The sequence below is a fragment of the Bactrocera oleae genome, chromosome X (assembly GCF_042242935.1).
Source record: "Bactrocera oleae isolate idBacOlea1 chromosome X, idBacOlea1, whole genome shotgun sequence".
NCBI lineage: Eukaryota > Metazoa > Arthropoda > Insecta > Diptera > Tephritidae > Bactrocera > Bactrocera oleae.
Window position 1 is genome coordinate 26,020,246 of NC_091541.1, and position 27,675 is coordinate 26,047,920.

Below are 27,675 nucleotides of genomic sequence, written 5' to 3' on the forward strand. Positions count from 1 at the left end.
TTTCCTATCCCTAATACACAATTAGTTCCTCACTCCTATATTTAGCGTTTTGTATGTCTATAACTAATTCACTTACATTGTTTGCACGAAGACTTGCTATCCGCCGGTATATTTAATGTGGTTCGGTGTACGGTCTGTATCTCAATTTTAACGTGGTTGATGGGTCACGCTATTGACATAAAAATAATTGATAAAATACTGTCATAGTTCTCATTTCGTAAATTCACTGCTTATATTCATACACACACACATACATGCATTGTACTCGTAAATCTCTTTTCATTATTTTCTCAAACTTTGTAACGAGAACAATATGTATAATGAATATATAAACAGGCGTCATTTTACATCTCCACGTAAGTTTTTAAGTGAGGATTTCCAAAAAAATAAATAAAAATATTTTTTTGAATAAGCCTAATGTATATACATATGATCAACTATTATTGTAAAATAAATCATTCGCTAATGAATTGTTACCAGGAGCATATCGGAGTTCGTTAGACGGTCGGTCGGCAATATAGTACGGTTTTTACACTATGGCTTTTTTGCACGTCGTCGTTGACAGACACCCTCAGTTATTATTATATTTAAAAAAAAGGCAAGAAAAACGCTTACTGCTTCAACATTTGTGGCGCCCAACGTGAGGCATGTGTGTAGAACAACAGACTAAATTCTTCTGCAAAAGAAAACTTTGAACAACTTGGTTGTGCTTATCGAACAATATATTGCATCAACTGCAGAAAAGGATACCTGTATACAAAAAATTGATTCGTGCTGAATTTGCCGTTACTGAATTTACCGTTCAATGGAAAGCATCGTCGCATATTCAGCATAAATCACCGTTGCGAAGTTTGTACGCTGCTTGTAGCTCTGCCGGCAATTGAAAACGTTACGCGCTTGACTGCTCCACCGTCGAATCTATTCTGCCAACGCTACGCTACTATCGCTAAACTGCACTGCAGCTAGCAACAGTTATTGTCGCTCACTTTATTCGTTATATGCATTATCTACACTCTTTTTGCATAATCTGCCTCTATTAATCGCTCAGTGATACAACGCATTGTTAGTGGGCTGTATACAACTTCGTTTTTGCCGTTGCTATCGCTGTCCGCTGATAGTTATTCTCTTCGTTTTACATTAGGCGTATCCAAAAATAAACGTAAAAAGGATAATGTCTCTTGAATACTCTAAAGGCAAACGTGCTAATATAAAACGCAATATCTCACGTATTAAATCTATAGTTGAGGTATCAAAGAACTCTGATGGAAAAACTTCACATGCTGAGTTACAATGTCGGCTGGGAATATTTCAGTCGTACTTCAAGCAAGCACTCTCTGTCCAAGCTGACATTGAAGACTTGGATCCATCAGACACAGGTCAATTTTATTTCAACTTTCTTATCGCTCGTGAACCTAGGCTTTCAAATATAGAACGATTTATTTAATTATTGTCCTGTCTTAGGGATTCAGTTCTGAAAACCGTACGAGCCTTCCAGATAACCAACGAAAACTATCCGAAGGCTTTAGATAGACTCAGGGGCTCGGTAATCCCACTTTGATTTTTTTGGAAGTTATTGCCTCGCTATGTGCGCTGCAACCAGCCGATAAATCAAACTAACAACAATTGCGTAGTTTGATCAAAAAGGCATCAGCTATATTCAGTTCGTAAGAATTGTTGGGCCCAAGCTCCTATATCGCGCAAGCAATGCTGATTTACATTGTCATTGGCAAATGCGATCAGCAAACTCGTAACAAATGGAACGAATTGCTAGACAAATCGATTCCAACCTGGCTACAATGCACCCAAGTTTTAAAACGCCACTGTCAATTTATGCATTCATCCGACTCCTTATCACATCATAAGTCTGACTTCACCAAACAAATTCGTATCACTAACCGGGGGCAAAACTCAATCCGATACCGCCAAGAAATATGACATCTGTCAACAATCGTTTCAAACCTCACCTTCGTCAAGAAAGGTATCACATTGGCATTCGCAGTATAAGTGATTCAGTTACCAATCTTAAAGCACGAATCACCACAACAATTAAGTCACGCACATCAGCGTTCCACATTTCGCTCCAGTTTGGTATTACACCCCATATTGCATACCAACCTGACGCTGAAATTGATACAGGAAACTGGAATTCGCCAGCCAACACAACTTTGGCCGACGAAACCTTTTTCAAACATCGACGTATCGGTTAATTTTGACTCTGTTCCAAGAAACAGAACAGAGACATTTTTTGAATCCCTCGCTGTTGGCCAAATTAAACCTATATTGCATTAGACATTATTTAAATGGGTGGTTTCTGGATGATACCAGTCGAAACACTATGCACCTTTAAAGTCACGTCTGCTGTTTAGCGAAGACTCTATCGACACAAACATGCATCACGCATCAAGATACTACTGGACGCATAATTGTAAAGCTGCCATTCAAGGACATGCCCTCTGCACTTGGAGTCTCATTCGTCGTCGCTCGTCGCTGATTCCTTGCAATCAAACGCCGTCTTTTGCATTCGCCACTTATTCCCAGTACGTCTTGTTCATGGAAGAGTACGAACGGCTTTGTCACATGTCTGTAGTAAAGACGCCGAACTTAGATGAACCATGCTATTATATTCCACATTACTGCGTACTGAAACCTACAAACGCATCAACGAAGTTACGAGTAGTGTTCGACGCCTCTTGCCGATCTACGACACAAACATCGCTAAACGACTTACTCTTGGTTGGACCAACGCTTTCGTCTGTATCATTACACTATCACCGTAGATGTCACTAAAATGTATAGGCAAATACGACATCTGTATCCTTGCATAAAAATGATCGTTAATTTCACTATCTAGACGCAGACTTTCTCACATACCAGCTCAACACTGTGACATATGGCACTGCCTCAGCTCCATATCTAGCAATACGAAGCCTTCACTACTTAGCAAATAAGCATATAAGGAAATTTCAAATGAGCGCTGCGGCTATAAGGACTTCGTTTTATGTTGATGATCCTCTGTGTAATGCGGATGGTACTGATGCCTCACACACATTAAAGGCAGTAGTTATTGAGATACTTCGACGCGGCCAGTTTCCTCTCTCCAAATGGCATTCCAATCATCCAGATATCATGGAAAGCCAAACTATGAATGAGCTAAGTATTACCGATGACTCTATACCATGTGGATTTGGCGTGACTACTACTTTTTTTGGACTTACTCGCAATAAGTTCTATATTGGTTAAAACAACACTCTGTTACGCTGTTAACGTTCGTGGGCAATAGGGTATCTGACATACAAAAACTGACAGCAAGCGGACAATGGAGGTACGTGCCTTCCAAGGGGAATCCAGCCGACCTAGTATCTTGAAGCTGCCCTGCTGTTGAGTTGAAATCTTCGATATGGCTTTCTGGCCCTTAGTTTTTGCGGGAAAATGCACTGAAATGGTCAAAACAAACTTGCGATATTGAGCTTGGCATGGACATTGTGAACGCAGAGAAACGCAAGAAGATATTTGCTGTGGTTAAGGAGGAAAATTACTTGATCGATGTCATTGATGGCATGAGCTCCTATCTGCATTGACTGCGCCTTATCGCCTACGGTAATCACCTTATCGGCATCTCCTGACGAATTACGACACGCATCATGTTGCATTATCTTCAATATTCAGCAACGACATTCAACACGATCTTCGAATAAACACATATCTTCGAATTCGAGGAAAACCACCTACCAAGTCATACTTAGCTGTATTTGTGTGCCTCGTAACCAAAGCTGTGCACATCGAGGTGGTCTCCGACTTATCAACCAACGCATTCTTAAATGTAATAAAGGGAATGAGTGGTCGCCGCAAAATGCCATGTGATATCTTTTGCGACAATGCTACCAATTTTGTGGGCGCATGTAACCAGTTAAAGGACCTCAAACAATTATTTTTCAAGAATAAAACGTTTAATGAAATCTATAAATATTGTTACTCTGATTTTATTAATTTTCATCTCTTTCTTCATGTCTATACATATGATCAACTATTTAATTAACTCATTTGGTTATGAATTGCTAGCATGTGAATATCGTTATTCGATCGGTCGATGGAAATATAGTACGGTTTTTTTCAATTTTGTTTTTTGCACGTCGCCGTTGACTGAACACCCCCGATTATTATAATATTGAAAAAAGGCAAGAAATACGATTCTTGCTCTAACAGTGGTTTTAATTTGGCTTCAATTATCACTATGCTTTTTGCTTCTCCTTGTTTGTTGCTGTAATAAATCGTCCGCACTACCTTTTTAATTTTTTCGTCTGGTATCGTAGACAGTAAATACTCTACTCCTTTGAGAAACTGTGATGCTACCTGTTCCGGTGAATATTGGCATGTGCATCTCTGTTGTTTTCATCTGTACTTCTTCCTTGTAGCTCCAGGCATGCGGCTCTAAGCTGCTCCAGCTGTTGTTCTCTTCCGGTCAGCTGCTCCACTAGGTCTACCTGTGCCATGTGTTGAGCCTGTTCCAATCTTCTCTAATCAAACGTTTTGTGTCTTGATGACTGAATTGTGCTGCTTTATTGTGGGTGGTGAAGTTTTAATTTTTTTTTCACTGCAATGTCACTATTGAGTTCAGTTTTTTGCTTTTAAAACAAAGAAATTAATATTTAAGAACATAGTTATTAACTCTTAATTAAGATATTGAGTATTAATACATATAAATCGGTATTAACGTTTCATACGAAAATCGAAACATCTATATTTATTTCACATTTATTCCATTTCAATATTTTACTTGAATGTTCTGTACAAACATTTTCTACCTTCATTACAAATTTGCTTTCACATGCGACCAATTTTGGTTGGACATATATGGCAACGTTTTTTAGCCTTAGCTACGTTTAAATTTGATGGTTCGCTTCTTTCGTTGGAAATGCACATAACATATATGGCATTCCGTAATTCCCTTTTTGGATCAAGCCACAATCTGTGGTTTTAAGAATCCTAAAACGATTTCGCGAATGAACAGCTTTCTCTTAGAGCGTGGCTGGTTAGAATTCCACTCAGGATACAAAGAATTCTCAATAACTAAAGCTGCAACTCCACACACTTCACACATGTTGTGAAAATATGCTATAGGCCAGCGATTTGTTTTGGGACGTACAGTATACGCATGGCACAGCTTATCCAATGTATCCACTCCTAGTTATTTTACATCCTAAAATAAAATCATTTTTGACCTGTTTTTATTTTCGGCATCTTCAGTTCGTGAATGCTGTTTCGTGGAGAGTACATATGAGTTCAACGACATTGTATTCCGAAATTCAAACATATTACTTTTAGTTACAGTTTTAGATGGATGTGCTTGAAATTGATATGCATAACCTATTTTTTCGCAATGTTCGTTAGACCATTTGAGAACAAAGTTTGAAGCTGATGAAATAGTTTTAAAACGCAGTATTTCTATATGTACGGTAAAAGGGCTGACATAATTGCTCTACGACGTGTTGGAATAGGCTAGAGGCTTTTTGATTATTTTCTTTAGCTAAATACGGGTATGAATTTTCATTCCGTATTTGTCCGGTTCGATTGGTATATACAAGTTGTGTTCCAAAGTAAACAGGACTTTAAAAAAAAAGACAGAATAAATGGTTTTATCGGCAAAATCAATTAATCAAAGTCTCCTTCTGCTTTAATACAGCTTTTTGCACGGTCCAAAAGCATGTCGAATGAGTGTTTTAGCTCGTTGCCCGATATGTCTGCCAGTATGCCGGTGCAAGCCTTTTGAATGGCCTCCACGTCTACATAACGCTTTTCTTTCCTTTCCGAAAAGGTAGAAGTCGCACGGTGCCATATCAGGTGAATACGGGGAGTGGTTGATTGTTAAAATGTGATTTTTAGTCAAATAATCGGCCACAAGCGTCGATCGATGAGACGGCGCATTATTGTGCAACAAACGCCAACTTCCATCTTCGCGATATTCGGGCCGAACACGTCGAATACGGCGCACCAAGCGCTTCAAAACTCCAAGGTAGAATACCACATTAACGTTTTGGCCGGGTGGAACAAATTCTTTGTGGACAATACCCTTGGAATCATAAAAACAAATCAGCATTGTCTTCACTTTTGACTTCTCCAGACGCGATTTTTTTGGGTTTCGGCTCATTTCTCATTTACGTCCTCACGACCACTTTGAAAACGTTGAAACCACTCGTGCACTCTGCTACGGGGTAGGCAATCATCGCCATAAACTTGTTTCATCAATTGAAACCTTTCCGTAAAATTTTTACTAATTTTAAAACAAAATTTAGTGTTGGCTGTTTGTTCGAAGCTCATTTTCGCACGGATGACAAAAACATACTGACACTTAAAACGCAATAACTTCACTTCCAATATATGAAATGTCATGAAATTTTTACTGGAAGTCGATAAAGGATAGCAGATTCTAACGCACTAGTCGACATATAAATGGTGCCACTAAAGTTTACTTTGTTACTTTTTTATTGCTTACTTTGGAACGCACCTTGTATTGTTTGAGTGATGTACGACCATGAAAAGGCACCAACTGGTCATCTATCATTACATTTTTTCCAGGAATATACAATAGTACTTAAACAAATTATTATTGACGATTTCCCACTCATCTCTAATTAGTGAAAATGTATCTTTCTGTCTGCGCATAGCTCGCGTCTCTTTGTCATCAAATCTTAAAAATCTCATAATTGATTAGAATCTTTCTTTTCCCATAGTCGTTAGAATCGTCGAAAGATAACGATGACGAAAATCGTATCCCAAAACTCTGTATAAGCAAGCTTGTATTGACTATTGACACATACAGTTAGAAGAAGACCAATAAGAGCATACATTTTTACTGAGTTAGTCGGCCGTCAAGCACTTCCCAGTATTTGAATTGCCTCTACGATCGTATATTTTACGACCTTGCCAATTACTCAACTAGTTTGTCTACACTATATCTGGGTGGCAAAACAACTTTATTTGATGAGTTTCTAAATGAAGGAATAACGCTTCTTGTGTCAACAAATTCCAGATGGCTCCATCTTTACCAATATGTATCATATGTATCAGTGCATTCGTGGCCTTCGTTATTATCTTCACTCAATTGCTCCTTATCCGTCTCGTCTATATCATCTTCAGAAGCTACTTGTCACAGCATATTCCTCATCTAACGAACAATCATTGCACCTCCCTTCAACGTTTTCATCATCTAGATACTGATCATCTGATTCAGCTTCAAAGGCTTGGCGAATCATCTGTAATACTGTTAGCTCCTTTTGAAGCAATTTCACATCGTTTACTCAAATCAGAAAAGAAATATGCGACTAGAAGCATGGAAAGTATACAAAGAGCAGCTAGTATTTGCATCAATGGAGCTCTCAGAACTACGCCAAGCCAGGTACTCAACATAATTTTACACTTGCTGCCAGCAGACCTGTATTGCAAGCAAATGGCAGCGAAGTCAGCTCTGAGACTGAGGGAATCCTCCCTACTAGTCGCCAGCAACAAGGGGCATTCTATGATACTTAGAAAGTTCCCGTTTCTTCCCATAACTACGGATTTTTGCAATCCTATGGAGCTGAACCTAAATCCGGTCCTCAATATTGCCTTCCCCTCCAGAGAGGAGTGGGAAAGGGACGTAGTGGACAAGGAAGCAGGGATAAGCTTCTACACGGATGGTTCCAAACTGGATAACCGAGTAGGCGGCGGTGTCTTCTCGGCTAAACTAGATACCAAAATCGCCTTCCGGTTACCAGACCACTGCAGTTTCTTCCAAGCAGAGGTCACTGCAATTAAAGAAAGCCTTCTTGTACTAACAAAAAGTGTAATCACAACAAGAAGTGTATTTATATATACAGACAGCCAGGCGGCTTTGAAATCTCTGATGTCTCATAGGATTTCGTCGAAGACAGTAAAAGATTGCCATGATCTTCTAGCGGATCTGTCATCCTATTTCACGGTAAATCTTCAATGGGTCCCAGGACACAGTGACATCCCTGGAAACTGCGTAGCAGATGAACTAGCCAGAACAGGCACCACCCTACAACTAGATCCTGGTAAGGAGGACATAAATATGCCTCTGGCTACTTGTAGATACCTAATCGACAAAAATGTCACTAATATAGCCGAGTGTCAGTGGAATCAATCCCTGACCTGCTCAACTAGCAGGCAAACGTGGCAAGAATGGAATATGAGCCGCACATGCCGACTGTTAAAATTCAAGAGGAATGATATAAGAACTCTCGTAGGAGTACTAACAGGCCACTGTCTAATAGGCAGACATGCAAGTAGACTTGGCACGCCATATAACGTAGAAGAGGAGGAGACCATTAAACATCTTCTATGCGATTGCGCAGCACTATATAGGAAAAGAATCGCAACCATCGGTCGTGGGTTTCTTGATGACGTCTCGGAGGTTGCACAGATAAAACTTGTCTCACTGATGAAGTTCATCAAAAGTACGGGGTGGTTCAGAGAGGAGCCAATAGAGTGAGGGGATCACAGTCCCAGTGGTATCACAATCGGCCTCCTAAAGGCCAAAGTGTGTCGAGTGACAGCCACTTTACTTACCTACCTACCTACTTACTCAAATCACTTTTATATCTATAATACACTATGCAGCAGCCACTTTGTAACTAAACTCCTAAATCGTTTTTCCTTCAAAATAAGTACAATATATTACATGTATGTATAGTAATAAACAAGCATCTTTGAAAAAGAGTCTGAGAGACTATTCGAAGCTTTTGTGTCGCAGTTTAAAATTTAATATTTTATTTTTATTTGTAGAGATTTTAATTATATTATAAAACCTAATTCATGTTCATTATACTTTATTTCAAAGGTCTGTTAGTCTCTAGAAATATATGCATTTCTAGCTTTTGTTTATCCTTAAAAAAAATTGGAGTCCGAAAGACTTCTGGGCTGATGAAGGTTAAAATCGGTGGACATGGCCACTCACACTCATAACATCTATGTTGTGCAAATATCTACACAAAGAAATATGAACGAGAGAAACAACTGATCGCCTCGCGTATTTGCTGATGCGTCGTAGTTGTATTTCTTTTTCAAACTCTTCGTTTTTATTTGCACAAACTTGTGGCGGTCTTGCTTATCAAAAAAAGTACAACAAAAAGTCATGACAAACAGAGACGTATTTGCGCTTTTTTTGTGGTTGTATTTTTTTCATGCGCTTTAGAGTTTTGAGCGTTGCATTTTGAGAAATGTTTTTTTTTTGTTTTATGTATGCTGAACGCATTTTTAAATTGTATTATTCGTTTTAGAATATTCTTAGAACACATATCGACCAAATATTTTTTATTAAGATGACATAATTAATTTTTCATAATCTATTTTTGAATAAAATCATTCACACATATATTTATATATATATGTAAGCCTAATTTTAAATATAAAAAAAATTCAGTTTTATGTAAAGAAAGACATACATATTACTACTAGCTCACCAGGCAAACGTTGTTTTGCCATATACGTAATTTTTATACTCTCGCAACCTGTTGCTACAGAGTATAATAGTTTTGTTCACCTAACGGTTGTTTGTATCACCTAAAACTAATCGAGTTAGATATAGGGTTATATATATATAAATGATCAGGATGAAGAGACGAGTTGAAATCCGGGTGACTGTCTGTCCGTCCGTCCGTCCGTCCGTCCGTCCGTCCGTGCAAGCTCTAACTTGAGTAAAAATTGAGATATCTTTATGAAACTTGGTAGACAAGTTTCTTGGTACCGTGAGACGGTTGGTATTGCAGATGGGCGTAATCGGACCACTGCCACGCCCACAAAACGCCATTAATCAAAAACAAATAACTTGCCATAACTAAGCTCCGCAATAAGATACAAGACTGTTATTTGGTACACAGGATCACATTAGGGAGGGGCATGTGCAGTTAAAAATTTGTTTTTAAAGTGGGCGTGGTCCCGCCCCTAATAGGTTTAATGTGCATATCTCCTAAACCGCTAATGCTATAATAACAAAATTCACTGGAAGAAAATGTTTTTAGCACTTCTATTGACGGTGTGAAAATAGTTGAAATCGGGTGGCAACTCCGCCCACTCCCTATATAACGGTACTGTTAAAAACTACTAAAAGCGCGATAAATCAAGCACTAAATACGCCAGAGACAATAAATTTTATCTCTGGGATGGTATGAGATGACTTTATAGGAACCGCGTTCAAAATTGGTCAGTGGGCGTGGTACAGCCCACTTTTAGGTGAAAACCTATATCTTGAGATCTGCTCAACCGATCTCAACCAAATTCGGTGCATAACGTTCTTTTCATGTTTCTATGTCATAGGGCGAAATCGGACTACAACCACGCTTACTTCCCATGTAACACCATTTTCAATTCCATCTGATTCTTTCACTTTCCACTATGCAAATCAGGTAACAATGATTGTATCGGGGTAAAACTTTGCGTGAATAATGCAATTAAAGTTTGCCACCTTGCGGCCAAAAATTGTCTAAATCGAACCAAAACTGTTCAAACCCCTAAGTACTAAATATGTTGACCCCAGTGCCTATAGTTGACCTTCTACCGAAAATATCAGTCAATCCACAAAGAAATCTCAAACGAGTATACCATTTGACTTTGCGAGAGTATAAAATGTTCGGTTACATCCGAACTTAGCTCTTCCTTACTTGTTAGGAAATACTTTTAGAAATAACAAACATTATACAATAATATGTGGGGAATGTTATTATAATTGAAAGAATAATGAAGAGTTGTAGACAATTAAAGTATACTTTTTTTAAGGTAATTTATTGTTCTTTAATAAAGTAAAAAAAAATATATATATAATATATTAAATTACAATTATTGATAGCAATGTGTACATCGAAAATAGTTTATATTTCTACTACTAATTATGGCAATTAAAAGTTAACAAAGATTAATTTCTCCACGCAATGGATTGTACAATATTTTTGGTCAGTCCGTCTTTACGGAATGCAAACAAACTGGAAGGAACATGTCACATAAAATTGTCCGTGGGAAAAGTATGGTATAAGCAAATCTAAGCCACAAAAAGACAACTTTTGTCCCTACAACTTATCGATTCTTTGTGGACAATACCCTTGGAATCATAAAAACAAATCAGCATTGTCTTCACTTTTGACTTCTCCAGACGCGATTTTTTTGGGTTTCGGCTCATTTCTCATTTACGTCCTCACGACCACTTTGAAAACGTTGAAACCACTCGTGCACTCTGCTACGGGGTAGGCAATCATCGCCATAAACTTGTTTCATCAATTGAAACCTTTCCGTAAAATTTTTACTAATTTTAAAACAAAATTTAGTGTTGGCTGTTTGTTCGAAGCTCATTTTCGCACGGATGACAAAAACATACTGACACTTAAAACGCAATAACTTCACTTCCAATATATGAAATGTCATGAAATTTTTACTGGAAGTCGATAAAGGATAGCAGATTCTAACGCACTAGTCGACATATAAATGGTGCCACTAAAGTTTACTTTGTTACTTTTTTATTGCTTACTTTGGAACGCACCTTGTATTGTTTGAGTGATGTACGACCATGAAAAGGCACCAACTGGTCATCTATCATTACATTTTTTCCAGGAATATACAATAGTACTTAAAAAAATTATTATTGACGATTTCCCACTCATCTCTAATTAGTGAAAATGTATCTTTCTGTCTGCGCATAGCTCGCGTCTCTTTGTCATCAAATCTTAAAAATCTCATAATTGATTAGAATCTTTCTTTTCCCATAGTCGTTAGAATCGTCGAAAGATAACGATGACGAAAATCGTATCCCAAAACTCTGTATAAGCAAGCTTGTATTGACTATTGACACATACAGTTAGAAGAAGACCAATAAGAGCATACATTTTTACTGAGTTAGTCGGCCGTCAAGCACTTCCCAGTATTTGAATTGCCTCTACGATCGTATATTTTACGACCTTGCCAATTACTCAACTAGTTTGTCTACACTATATCTGGGTGGCAAAACAACTTTATTTGATGAGTTTCTAAATGAAGGAATAACGCTTCTTGTGGCAACGAATTCCAGATGGCTCCATCTTTACCAATATGTATCATATGTATCAGTGCATTCGTGGCCTTCGTTATTATCTTCACTCAATTGCTCCTTATCCGTCTCGTCTATATCATCTTCAGAAGCTACTTGTCACAGCATATTCCTCATCTAACGAACAATCATTGCAGCTCCCTTCAACGTTTTCATCATCTAGATACTGATCATCTGATTCAGCTTCAAAGGCTTGGCGAATCATCTGTAATACTGTTAGCTCCTTTTGAAGCAATTTCACATCGTTTACTCAAATCAGAAAAGAAATATGCGACTAGAAGCATGGAAAGTATACAAAGAGCAGCTAGTATTTGCATCAATGGAGCTCTCAGAACTACGCCAAGCCAGGTACTCAACATAATTTTACACTTGCTGCCAGCAGACCTGTATTGCAAGCAAATGGCAGCGAAGTCAGCTCTGAGACTGAGGGAATCCTCCCTACTAGTCGCCAGCAACAAGGGGCATTCTATGATACTTAGAAAGTTCCCGTTTCTTCCCATAACTACGGATTTTTGCAATCCTATGGAGCTGAACCTAAATCCGGTCCTCAATATTGCCTTCCCCTCCAGAGAGGAGTGGGAAAGGGACGTAGTGGACAAGGAAGCAGGGATAAGCTTCTACACGGATGGTTCCAAACTGGATAACCGAGTAGGCGGCGGTGTCTTCTCGGCTAAACTAGATACCAAAATCGCCTTCCGGTTACCAGACCACTGCAGTTTCTTCCAAGCAGAGGTCACTGCAATTAAAGAAAGCCTTCTTGTACTAACAAAAAGTGTAATCACAACAAGAAGTGTATTTATATATACAGACAGCCAGGCGGCTTTGAAATCTCTGATGTCTCATAGGATTTCGTCGAAGACAGTAAAAGATTGCCATGATCTTCTAGCGGATCTGTCATCCTATTTCACGGTAAATCTTCAATGGGTCCCAGGACACAGTGACATCCCTGGAAACTGCGTAGCAGATGAACTAGCCAGAACAGGCACCACCCTACAACTAGATCCTGGTAAGGAGGACATAAATATGCCTCTGGCTACTTGTAGATACCTAATCGACAAAAATGTCACTAATATAGCCGAGTGTCAGTGGAATCAATCCCTGACCTGCTCAACTAGCAGGCAAACGTGGCAAGAATGGAATATGAGCCGCACATGCCGACTGTTAAAATTCAAGAGGAATGATATAAGAACTCTCGTAGGAGTACTAACAGGCCACTGTCTAATAGGCAGACATGCAAGTAGACTTGGCACGCCATATAACGTAGAAGAGGAGGAGACCATTAAACATCTTCTATGCGATTGCGCAGCACTATATAGGAAAAGAATCGCAACCATCGGTCGTGGGTTTCTTGATGACGTCTCGGAGGTTGCACAGATAAAACTTGTCTCACTGATGAAGTTCATCAAAAGTACGGGGTGGTTCAGAGAGGAGCCAATAGAGTGAGGGGATCACAGTCCCAGTGGTATCACAATGGGCCTCCTAAAGGCCAAAGTGTGTCGAGTGACAGCCACTTTACTTACCTACCTACCTACTTACTCAAATCACTTTTATATCTATAATACACTATGCAGCAGCCACTTTGTAACTAAACTCCTAAATCGTTTTTCCTTCAAAATAAGTACAATATATTACATGTATGTATAGTAATAAACAAGCATCTTTGAAAAAGAGTCTGAGAGACTATTCGAAGCTTTTGTGTCGCAGTTTAAAATTTAATATTTTATTTTTATTTGTAGAGATTTTAATTATATTATAAAACCTAATTCATGTTCATTATACTTTATTTCAAAGGTCTGTTAGTCTCTAGAAATATATGCATTTCTAGCTTTTGTTTATCCTTAAAAAAAATTGGAGTCCGAAAGACTTCTGGGCTGATGAAGGTTAAAATCGGTGGACATGGCCACTCACACTCATAACATCTATGTTGTGCAAATATCTACACAAAGAAATATGAACGAGAGAAACAACTGATCGCCTCGCGTATTTGCTGATGCGTCGTAGTTGTATTTCTTTTTCAAACTCTTCGTTTTTATTTGCACAAACTTGTGGCGGTCTTGCTTATCAAAAAAAGTACAACAAAAAGTCATGACAAACAGAGACGTATTTGCGCTTTTTTTGTGGTTGTATTTTTTTCATGCGCTTTAGAGTTTTGAGCGTTGCATTTTGAGAAATGTTTTTTTTTTGTTTTATGTATGCTGAACGCATTTTTAAATTGTATTATTCGTTTTAGAATATTCTTAGAACACATATCGACCAAATATTTTTTATTAAGATGACATAATTAATTTTTCATAATCTATTTTTGAATAAAATCATTCACACATATATTTATATATATATGTAAGCCTAATTTTAAATATAAAAAAAATTCAGTTTTATGTAAAGAAAGACATACATATTACTACTAGCTCACCAGGCAAACGTTGTTTTGCCATATACGTAATTTTTATACTCTCGCAACCTGTTGCTACAGAGTATAATAGTTTTGTTCACCTAACGGTTGTTTGTATCACCTAAAACTAATCGAGTTAGATATAGGGTTATATATATATAAATGATCAGGATGAAGAGACGAGTTGAAATCCGGGTGACTGTCTGTCCGTCCGTCCGTCCGTCCGTCCGTCCGTCCGTGCAAGCTCTAACTTGAGTAAAAATTGAGATATCTTTATGAAACTTGGTAGACAAGTTTCTTGGTACCGTGAGACGGTTGGTATTGCAGATGGGCGTAATCGGACCACTGCCACGCCCACAAAACGCCATTAATCAAAAACAAATAACTTGCCATAACTAAGCTCCGCAATAAGATACAAGACTGTTATTTGGTACACAGGATCACATTAGGGAGGGGCATTTGCAGTTAAAAATTTGTTTTTAAAGTGGGCGTGGTCCCGCCCCTAATAGGTTTAATGTGCATATCTCCTAAACCGCTAATGCTATAATAACAAAATTCACTGGAAGAAAATGTTTTTAGCACTTCTATTGACGGTGTGAAAATAGTTGAAATCGGGTGGCAACTCCGCCCACTCCCTATATAACGGTACTGTTAAAAACTACTAAAAGCGCGATAAATCAAGCACTAAATACGCCAGAGACAATAAATTTTATCTCTGGGATGGTATGAGATGACTTTATAGGAACCGCGTTCAAAATTGGTCAGTGGGCGTGGTACAGCCCACTTTTAGGTGAAAACCTATATCTTGAGATCTGCTCAACCGATCTCAACCAAATTCGGTGCATAACGTTCTTTTCATGTTTCTATGTCATAGGGCGAAATCGGACTACAACCACGCTTACTTCCCATGTAACACCATTTTCAATTCCATCTGATTCTTTCACTTTCCACTATGCAAATCAGGTAACAATGATTGTATCGGGGTAAAACTTTGCGTAAATAATGCAATTAAAGTTTGCCACCTTGCGGCCAAAAATTGTCTAAATCGAACCAAAACTGTTCAAACCCCTAAGTACTAAATATGTTGACCCCAGTGCCTATAGTTGACCTTCTACCGAAAATATCAGTCAATCCACAAAGAAATCTCAAACGAGTATACCATTTGACTTTGCGAGAGTATAAAATGTTCGGTTATATCCGAACTTAGCTCTTCCTTACTTGTTAGGAAATACTTTTAGAAATAACAAACATTATACAATAATATGTGGGGAATGTTATTATAATTGAAAGAATAATGAAGAGTTGTAGACAATTAAAGTATACTTTTTTTAAGGTAATTTATTGTTCTTTAATAAAGTAAAAAAAAATATATATATAATATATTAAATTACAATTATTGATAGCAATGTGTACATCGAAAATAGTTTATATTTCTACTACTAATTATGGCAATTAAAAGTTAACAAAGATTAATTTCTCCACGCAATGGATTGTACAATATTTTTGGTCAGTCCGTCTTTACGGAATGCAAACAAACTGGAAGGAACATGTCACATAAAATTGTCCGTGGGAAAAGTATGGTATAAGCAAATCTAAGCCACAAAAAGACAACTTTTGTCCCTACAACTTATCGATTGTTATTGTGAATACCAATCGAATTGGAAATTGAGTGCGTTTCAATTCAATTGGCTGATCTGAAAGAATCATCGCATCGCAAACAGCACTGATAGATTTGTGTGACACCAAGTTCTCTGGCAACATATGTTGTATCTCTAAATTTAATTCATTGACGTCCACATTTTTTGCTGCCAAAATCACTATTTCTGCCGGCCACTCACGATTTTTATATTTTGTGTGCACATCGGGAAATATATTGTCGATGAGAGTATTTTGTGAGTTGATAAGTGCTAAATCCTACGGTATTTTTATGTATCCAGTATTTTCATGTACAGCAAGTTTTCTGTCGCCAATATTTAACAGTTGTGTTGATAAAGTTTCTAGAAATATATCTTGAAGCATATGGACGCGCATGTTCACTGTCAGTTGTACTTTTTCAACATTACGCTACAGTCGCCATGATTTTAAGCAAGTGTTGATTTCTTCAGCGTATGTTGAACGTGGAATAATGGAAGTGTTTGTCAGAAATAACCAGAAAGGAGTAACATAGTCTTACAATATCCTATCCAATTACTTGCTTGAATGTTTGTGTGCCGTAGTGCATTCATCCAAAATGATAATTTTACATTGTTAAGTAATGTGGCGATTGTGTTTTTATGTTGCACACTGTACCAGGGTTATTTTGAATGTTTAATGGCAGCTTTAATGATATATGAGCTGTTCTTCCTACAACTAATAAAGTTACTGCATTGCCAGATGATGCAACGGCGATGCCATTTTTTGATCTATCTTAGCAAGAAGTAGCGAAATAAGAAATATTTCACTAGTTCCACCTGGAGTATCCAAAAACAAAATAATCCCCCTTGTCCTGCCGAAACTGGCAGTACAATGCGGTCATAAATTGTTTTCGTTCATCATTTAGTAGTGGAACATTGCGAGAAACAGTCGCTGCCAACTCGACAGTAACATACTTCATTTCACGATTTATATATGTATGTGCTTACTACAAATGCACTTCGATTTGGTGAGCTCATACTAAAATGACGAAATGACTTCGCAATGACAATGCAATGTTCTTGAATAGCAATCAGTGCTTCATTGTATATTGCGTTTGTGAATGATATTGTTAGAACGTTGCTCCTTCTACGATGTGGATACAATGTATTTTGCAATCCTATGGAGCTGAACCTAAATCCGGTCCTCAATATTGCCTTCCCCTCCAGAGAGGAGTGGGAAAGGGACGTAGTGGACAAGGAAGCAGGGATAAGCTTCTACACGGATGGTTCCAAACTGGATAACCGAGTAGGCGGCGGTGTCTTCTCGGCTAAACTAGATACCAAAATCGCCTTCCGGTTACCAGACCACTGCAGTTTCTTCCAAGCAGAGGTCACTGCAATTAAAGAAAGCCTTCTTGTACTAACAAAAAGTGTAATCACAACAAGAAGTGTATTTATATATACAGACAGCCAGGCGGCTTTGAAATCTCTGATGTCTCATAGGATTTCGTCGAAGACAGTAAAAGATTGCCATGATCTTCTAGCGGATCTGTCATCCTATTTCACGGTAAATCTTCAATGGGTCCCAGGACACAGTGACATCCCTGGAAACTGCGTAGCAGATGAACTAGCCAGAACAGGCACCACCCTACAACTAGATCCTGGTAAGGAGGACATAAATATGCCTCTGGCTACTTGTAGATACCTAATCGACAAAAATGTCACTAATATAGCCGAGTGTCAGTGGAATCAATCCCTGACCTGCTCAACTAGCAGGCAAACGTGGCAAGAATGGAATATGAGCCGCACATGCCGACTGTTAAAATTCAAGAGGAATGATATAAGAACTCTCGTAGGAGTACTAACAGGCCACTGTCTAATAGGCAGACATGCAAGTAGACTTGGCACGCCATATAACGTAGAAGAGGAGGAGACCATTAAACATCTTCTATGCGATTGCGCAGCACTATATAGGAAAAGAATCGCAACCATCGGTCGTGGGTTTCTTGATGACGTCTCGGAGGTTGCACAGATAAAACTTGTCTCACTGATGAAGTTCATCAAAAGTACGGGGTGGTTCAGAGAGGAGCCAATAGAGTGAGGGGATCACAGTCCCAGTGGTATCACAATGGGCCTCCTAAAGGCCAAAGTGTGTCGAGTGACAGCCACTTTACTTACCTACCTACCTACTTACTCAAATCACTTTTATATCTATAATACACTATGCAGCAGCCACTTTGTAACTAAACTCCTAAATCGTTTTTCCTTCAAAATAAGTACAATATATTACATGTATGTATAGTAATAAACAAGCATCTTTGAAAAAGAGTCTGAGAGACTATTCGAAGCTTTTGTGTCGCAGTTTAAAATTTAATATTTTATTTTTATTTGTAGAGATTTTAATTATATTATAAAACCTAATTCATGTTCATTATACTTTATTTCAAAGGTCTGTTAGTCTCTAGAAATATATGCATTTCTAGCTTTTGTTTATCCTTAAAAAAAATTGGAGTCCGAAAGACTTCTGGGCTGATGAAGGTTAAAATCGGTGGACATGGCCACTCACACTCATAACATCTATGTTGTGCAAATATCTACACAAAGAAATATGAACGAGAGAAACAACTGATCGCCTCGCGTATTTGCTGATGCGTCGTAGTTGTATTTCTTTTTCAAACTCTTCGTTTTTATTTGCACAAACTTGTGGCGGTCTTGCTTATCAAAAAAAGTACAACAAAAAGTCATGACAAACAGAGACGTATTTGCGCTTTTTTTGTGGTTGTATTTTTTTCATGCGCTTTAGAGTTTTGAGCGTTGCATTTTGAGAAATGTTTTTTTTTTGTTTTATGTATGCTGAACGCATTTTTAAATTGTATTATTCGTTTTAGAATATTCTTAGAACACATATCGACCAAATATTTTTTATTAAGATGACATAATTAATTTTTCATAATCTATTTTTGAATAAAATCATTCACACATATATTTATATATATATGTAAGCCTAATTTTAAATATAAAAAAAATTCAGTTTTATGTAAAGAAAGACATACATATTACTACTAGCTCACCAGGCAAACGTTGTTTTGCCATATACGTAATTTTTATACTCTCGCAACCTGTTGCTACAGAGTATAATAGTTTTGTTCACCTAACGGTTGTTTGTATCACCTAAAACTAATCGAGTTAGATATAGGGTTATATATATATAAATGATCAGGATGAAGAGACGAGTTGAAATCCGGGTGACTGTCTGTCCGTCCGTCCGTCCGTCCGTCCGTCCGTCCGTGCAAGCTCTAACTTGAGTAAAAATTGAGATATCTTTATGAAACTTGGTAGACAAGTTTCTTGGTACCGTGAGACGGTTGGTATTGCAGATGGGCGTAATCGGACCACTGCCACGCCCACAAAACGCCATTAATCAAAAACAAATAACTTGCCATAACTAAGCTCCGCAATAAGATACAAGACTGTTATTTGGTACACAGGATCACATTAGGGAGGGGCATTTGCAGTTAAAAATTTGTTTTTAAAGTGGGCGTGGTCCCGCCCCTAATAGGTTTAATGTGCATATCTCCTAAACCGCTAATGCTATAATAACAAAATTCACTGGAAGAAAATGTTTTTAGCACTTCTATTGACGGTGTGAAAATAGTTGAAATCGGGTGGCAACTCCGCCCACTCCCTATATAACGGTACTGTTAAAAACTACTAAAAGCGCGATAAATCAAGCACTAAATACGCCAGAGACAATAAATTTTATCTCTGGGATGGTATGAGATGACTTTATAGGAACCGCGTTCAAAATTGGTCAGTGGGCGTGGTACAGCCCACTTTTAGGTGAAAACCTATATCTTGAGATCTGCTCAACCGATCTCAACCAAATTCGGTGCATAACGTTCTTTTCATGTTTCTATGTCATAGGGCGAAATCGGACTACAACCACGCTTACTTCCCATGTAACACCATTTTCAATTCCATCTGATTCTTTCACTTTCCACTATGCAAATCAGGTAACAATGATTGTATCGGGGTAAAACTTTGCGTAAATAATGCAATTAAAGTTTGCCACCTTGCGGCCAAAAATTGTCTAAATCGAACCAAAACTGTTCAAACCCCTAAGTACTAAATATGTTGACCCCAGTGCCTATAGTTGACCTTCTACCGAAAATATCAGTCAATCCACAAAGAAATCTCAAACGAGTATACCATTTGACTTTGCGAGAGTATAAAATGTTCGGTTACATCCGAACTTAGCTCTTCCTTACTTGTTAGGAAATACTTTTAGAAATAACAAACATTATACAATAATATGTGGGGAATGTTATTATAATTGAAAGAATAATGAAGAGTTGTAGACAATTAAAGTATACTTTTTTTAAGGTAATTTATTGTTCTTTAATAAAGTAAAAAAAAATATATATATAATATATTAAATTACAATTATTGATAGCAATGTGTACATCGAAAATAGTTTATATTTCTACTACTAATTATGGCAATTAAAAGTTAACAAAGATTAATTTCTCCACGCAATGGATTGTACAATATTTTTGGTCAGTCCGTCTTTACGGAATGCAAACAAACTGGAAGGAACATGTCACATAAAATTGTCCGTGGGAAAAGTATGGTATAAGCAAATCTAAGCCACAAAAAGACAACTTTTGTCCCTACAACTTATCGAGTGTTATTGTGAATACCAATCGAATTGGAAATTGAGTGCGTTTCAATTCAATTGGCTGATCTGAAAGAATCATCGCATCGCAAACAGCACTGATAGATTTGTGTGACACCAAGTTCTCTGGCAACATATGTTGTATCTCTAAATTTAATTCATTGACGTCCACATTTTTTGCTGCCAAAATCACTATTTCTGCCGGCCACTCACGATTTTTATATTTTGTGTGCACATCGGGAAATATATTGTCGATGAGAGTATTTTGTGAGTTGATAAGTGCTAAATCCTACGGTATTTTTATGTATCCAGTATTTTCATGTACAGCAAGTTTTCTGTCGCCAATATTTAACAGTTGTGTTGATAAAGTTTCTAGAAATATATCTTGAAGCATATGGACGCGCATGTTCACTGTCAGTTGTACTTTTTCACATTACGCTACAGTCGCCATGATTTTAAGCAAGTGTTGATTTCTTCAGCGTATGTTGAACGTGGAATAATGGAAGTGTTTGTCAGAAATAACCAGAAAGGAGTAACATAGTCTTACAATATCCTATCCAATTACTTGCTTGAATGTTTGTGTGCCGTAGTGCATTCATCCAAAATGATAATTTTACATTGTTAAGTAATGTGGCGATTGTGTTTTTATGTTGCACACTGTACCAGGGTTATTTTGAATGTTTAATGGCAGCTTTAATGATATATGAGCTGTTCTTCCTACAACTAATAAAGTTACTGCATTGCCAGATGATGCAACGGCGATGCCATTTTTTGATCTATCTTAGCAAGAAGTAGCGAAATAAGAAATATTTCACTAGTTCCACCTGGAGTATCCAAAAACAAAATAATCCCCCTTGTCCTGCCGAAACTGGCAGTACAATGCGGTCATAAATTGTTTTCGTTCATCATTTAGTAGTGGAACATTGCGAGAAACAGTCGCTGCCAACTCGACAGTAACATACTTCATTTCACGATTTATATATGTATGTGCTTACTACAAATGCACTTCGATTTGGTGAGCTCATACTAAAATGACGAAATGACTTCGCAATGACAATGCAATGTTCTTGAATAGCAATCAGTGCTTCATTGTATATTGCGTTTGTGAATGATATTGTTAGAACGTTGCTCCTTCTACGATGTGGATACAATGTATCATTAGTCATCGAATCTTTGTGATTATCCCAAAACATTTTTGAGCGAGCCGGGAAACATGTCGTTAGTACTATAGCAAATAATAGACGAATTTGTGTTCCTCTTCAATTTAATGCTGCTGCAGCAAACATACTGTCCCAATAATTGTATTCTACTAACAAGCTTAGTGCAAGGCATTCATCTCTATAAGTTGGATATTGTTGTCCATTTACTTTACGCATGTACATCTTGAAATGACAATGGTCTAGTGACACTAACCGAAAACGCTCGCAGATAAAAGCACTCGGTCTGCCCTGGTAAGACTGTACTTGTATGTACACGACCCAAATTATTTTATTTGAATAAACTTGGGCATGCATCAACTGGTGTGCCTTGCTTTCGGGGCGTAAAATAGTATGGTACTTCTGAATAGAGAAGTCTTTGCGAAAAAGCACCAAAACATACGCACGATTACACAATTAAAAAAATTCGGTGAGCATAGTTTTTGGCAGATTTCACGGTCAAACGCTATTTCGTTCGTGAACCAAAATTCATTTTTAGATCCCAATTCTCAAATTTTTATATTCCTCGTAAAATATTTGCGTTGATTAGATAAAGTATTAGCTGTGTATCTGCAGAAGAACAGGATTGCAATATTGGTGCAGTTATTTTCTGGCTCGAACATCTCCTGGCACTGAAAAACTAAACTAAGGGTGTTGTGGAATCTGATAGTTGTCGGAATCAGAATTGAAACCGATAAAAAAAAATGTATCAGATGTCATAAATTCAGATATTGTTGGTTTGACGTTCGAAACAGAAATTGTATCGGTTTTGGGTGTCACGAAAACCAATATCGGTTTTGTTATCAGAAATAAAGCAAGAAGATCGTCGCTGACAAATTTGAAATGTATGTTAAGAAAGTTATTTATATTATTGTTAAGATTTAATTTATCGTTATTTCTATAGGGGAAAACATAAGTATAAAACACAAAATGTCACAATTGAGTTTATAGAAAAACGTAATAAAAGTAATTTGACACCTTCCGTCTTTTTTCAGTCGATAATGTGATGTAAATCTGTTAAGTAAGCATGTATACAAGCATACTAGTAAATGCAAGCCTAAACGTTGGGAGGATGTAGAGTTCACATGCGACTACCTACTGGTGCATTAAGTGGATTACTGTGATCTTTTAATATCTACCTTTTAATTTTTTGTTGCCTTTAAAAATTCCAATGCTAAATCGTGAGAAAATATAAACAAAACATTTTTTTCAAATAAAAAAAAGTAATATTTGGGGTAGAATACCCTTAAAATTTAGGGGTATGAAAAAAAGGATGTTGGCCGATTTTCAGACATACCAGATAACACACCAAATTTCATCACAATCGATATTAGGATATTAAATATGTAATAAAAAAATCCATTGTATTTATAAAAAGTCTGCGTATAAGCTACATAATTCGAGCAAAGATATTCTTATATCTTACATGAAACAGACAAGCTCAGAGGTTTCTGTCGAAGGGATGTAAGCCTATATCTCGTTCAGCACATCCTTGAGCATACCCTTTGAAGTAATTGTACATTGGCGGATGTTTTGTTCCAGTGAATCCCAAAGGTGCTGGTCTGCTAATTCTGGTGTAGAATAGCAGTCACATCCAAGATACAATTCTTCCGCTCTTTGTTTCAAATTTATTTTTAAGATATTAAGGTATGCATATTTATCCATTGTGAACTCAATAATTTCCATTCGGCCCACACCATTACTAGCTAAGCACCGCCATATTATTGCTTTTTCACCACTGTGCTTTACAGTATGAATTAATATTTTCTTATCAAGTGCCTTGCTTGTTTTTCGCCATATAATCTTTCAGCTTTTGATTCCAAAGACCAAAAACTTGTTTTCATCGGACAAAAGAGGCTCAAGCTACTGGGACTTGTTTAAGTGCTCTTTCGCGTTATGTACTTATCTATTGACTGACGATATGAATGACTTCTTGTGTGCGACTTGACCATTAAACTCTGCTCTTTATTAATTTTGCGAATCATGTCAGAAGGATTTCTTAAAATTTGAGTGATTTTGGTTGCAGTAAATCGGGGGTTTTACTTCATATTTTTTGTCACATGGTTACGTGTTTCACAATATGCTAGTATTTTTGCCCGCCCTGGACGGACCGAGATATAAAAAAGCCAGCTTACCGGTGTAATTTTTTATTATTATTTTCTGGAAGAATGTGTTCTTGCAATCGACCGATTTCACCGTAGGTCTTTCCTTCTTCCAAAAGTTAAGTCCCTTTCAGAGGATCCCTTTGTTTTCTTTTCGGCGAGATTCGATGTTCTAAATTTAAACTGAAAAAAACAAAAATCGTTTCAAATTGCTACTTTTACGAAAACAAGTAAAATTATACCTTTCCGGCATTTTTACTCTTGGTGCGAAGAATTTCCTTGTTACTACTTATACGCAGACTTTTTCTGCGCTTCGAAATGACGATTTTGTGTAAATTTATCGATAAAACTATGGTATCAGATTTTCACCGCTTCAAATTCTATAGGATTATGCAATAGACGAGTAATAAAGCACTTTGTGTGATTTTATTCTAAAATTAAGTATATGTAAGATATTTTTTAACAAATGAAAATATAACTTAAGCGTGTACATACCAGAGAACTGAAACAGAGCACTCCAACAAAGAATAGACTTCATGCTTACTTGTGTATTTTACACATCTATGTATACAAAACGATCGGACAAAGAAGAACAAAGTAGTAAATGCGCCTTTCCTTAACATTAGAGAAAACGATAGCAAGTACAATAGAAGTGTGTTAAGTATAAACAAATACACATTGAACTAAGTAAGAGAATTCTAACAGTAACAAGTAAGAACTCGGGTGCAACCGAACATTTCATACTCTTACAACTTGCAAGGAACAATGGCGGAGAAACATCTTCATTCTTCAAATCATTTTATCACACTAAGGAAAGCATCACCGAGATTTCATCCATTTAAGGAAAGAAGATACACTGTTATTAGAAAACGCTTAGTTCCGAACTTCATTAAGATTTCTTACATATTGACCGATAGACGGTATATAGCCAAACGTAAGTTCGAAAATATTTATATTAGGTATGCGGGAGCTAAGGGAAGTATTAACCCGATTTTACCCATTTTTTGGCTCAAGGGCATGTGGTCATCCCAAAAATATTCTCCCTGAATTTCAACACTAGACCTCACGGCTTGACTGATATGTTCGGTCAAAAATCAGCCATATGCACTGGGGTTCACATATTTGGTAGCCAGCTCATTGAAAACTTATATTCCGATTTCGACAATTTTGGGCGTAAGATGAAATTAAGGGGAATATTTTTACAAAGTTTTATTCTGATAACTTCATTGATATTTAAAATCTAAAGGTGGGCGCTGCCCCTCCCGTATTAGTTATAATACTTTTAGTAGATTTCAACATTACCGTTATATGGGGAGTGGGGTGTTTGTTATCCAATTTTACCCATTTTCACAGAGTTTGAAGAGGTGACAAGGTCAGGATGATGAGATGTGTTGAATTCCGAGTGACAGTCAGTCCGTCCGTCTGTGCTGTAACTTGAGTAAAAGTGAAGATATCCCACGTCCAGAAAACGCGATTAATCGAAAACTTATAAAATGCCCCCTAATAAATTTAATGTTATATCTTCCAAACAAATATAGCTATATCACCCAAATTTGCACAGGACAAATGTTTTCTTCTTCTTTTTACGATAGTGTGAAAATAGATTTAATCGGATGATAACACTGCCCACTCCCCATATAACTGTTTAGTTAAAAACGACTAAAAGTGCGATAAATCAATAAATAAATGCGTCAGAGATATTAAATTTTACTTCCAGGATGGCACAAGGGGGCTTTATAGAAGCCGGTGTCAAAATTGGACGTCCACGTCTAAATTAAAAATAGGCAAAACTGTGGTCATAAACTTTTTTAATCTTAAAGAAATATATGAACAAAAGAAGCGTAGTGGAAGAAAACATAAATATGAAATAAAATAAAACGGCTAGCTGTCAATAAAGCTAATAGACCCGCTCAAATTATACCAAGCCTTGATTTACAAGTAGCAAATTTTGAGTGTTGACATCAAACTGGAATATACAAAGCGAGCCCCTAAGTTGGCGCTGCGACACAAACAAGCCAAATTGACATTTGCTGAAAAATACCAATTTTGAGATGAAAAGTGGGACGAGGTAATTAAAATTTTAATTTGGATGGTCCAGACGGTTTCCAAGTGCGTTGGCACGATAAACGTAAGAAGGATAAAATATTCGTGCGCAATTTCGGTGGTGAACCTGTTATGGTATGGGCAAAGATTGGAGCCAATGAATAGGCAAAGATTCATTGAGCTTGGACGACGTGCTTCAAAGTTTTGGTTTATAAGAAAAATCAGCACATCGGAATACGTGCGATCCAAAAATGTACCCGTCCTGGAATGGCCAATTCCTTCTCAAGCTGTTTTTAAGAATGGAAGGCAGTTTGATAATGTCAAAAGTCTCAGAAATGCAATGACCAACCAAAAACCAAGAATGGATTAAAATTGATCAAAAACCAATAAATAAATTAATTTGCCTAATGCTTCGAAGACTACAGCAAGTCATTAAAAAAATAGCATCCAAACATGTTAATTATTTCGCTAGGTGTATGTTGTTACAAATTGTAAAGTATAATATTATGAGGCGGTTGATGTATTTATTTCACACTTTTGCAGTTCCTAAACATTGTATTTAGTTAATAAAAATAAATGAACAGATGATTTGTCATAACAATCGAGCTCCATTGAAGTCGGTTTTTTTTTGAGTCAATTATTGTTGTTGTTTTTGTAACACCCAGAAAGATAATATTTAAATCGCCACAATTATGATCATCATTCTTATTCAATTTCGTTTTCTTCAACTCGATTTCTAGCGGGTGAAGAATTCGACCCACACCAATAAATAAATTTGGCGTGCTTTAGCGTTGACATTATAGTTTCGTTGTACAGCTCGTGCATTATAAATATGAACAACCTAAAAATTAAATTTATGAATATCGAATATAGTGAATTGACCAATAATTTACCTGATGTTTATTGAATTTCAAAATAAAGAGCGCCTAAAAATCCCTCAGCATCATTAAGACATTATTATTGCTATGCTCAACAATGAACATAAATAGCTAATATTTTCAGACGATCTCGCACCGATTGCGCTTTAAATTACTTCAACAATTCTTGTACAAATAATAAAGAAATAAGTTGTCATTTTTTTACCGACAAACACTGATATCAAATTTTTTAAATGATTAATTCAATTACATTATTAAATTAAAATTTACCTGTATTTCTGATTTGGAAAATTTGTCCGACAGCTGCCATTACGTTTGACTATTAAAATTTATAAAACCAATAGTGAACTTGTTTGATAATTAATTAATTTATTAATTTTACAAATAAATATAATTTTTGTGTATTTTTATTATTTTCAATAAAAATGTCAGTTGACTCGGTATTTACTGATACGTATATTTATTTTTTTTCAGCAAAAGTAAGCAGCTTTTCCAGACTTAACCGTTTTGACGATTTTATTACTATTATTGTAGTATTGATATTATTATTTCCACTTGTCATGTAAATATTTATAAGTAGTGTAAATAAAAAAAATAATTTCTTCAAGAAAATTAAACAGAGATTTTTACAAAAATGTATAGTCCCTTTTAAGAATATAGAATAAAATTTAATTGATTATTTTTTTAGGGAATTAAAACAACAATATAA

General features: G+C 36.7%; 1 protein-coding gene and 1 long non-coding RNA gene across 9 annotated transcripts in view; one reads left to right on the forward strand and one right to left on the reverse strand.

Annotated features, from left to right (window-relative positions):
- Positions 1-27,583, forward strand: LOC138857976 (uncharacterized). 2 transcript variants are annotated; one of them, XR_011397227.1, is made up of 2 exons: positions 1-356; positions 27,441-27,583. It is a non-coding gene; the product is annotated as an uncharacterized lncRNA (long non-coding RNA). The 2 variants fall into 2 exon arrangements; XR_011397228.1 differs by lacking the exon at positions 1-356 and adding an exon at positions 20,735-21,014.
- CaMKI (Calcium/calmodulin-dependent protein kinase I) overlaps positions 1-27,675 on the reverse strand; it is a 407,212-nt gene that overhangs the window by 159,905 nt on the left and 219,632 nt on the right. The gene's annotated exons all lie outside the window — the stretch shown is intronic.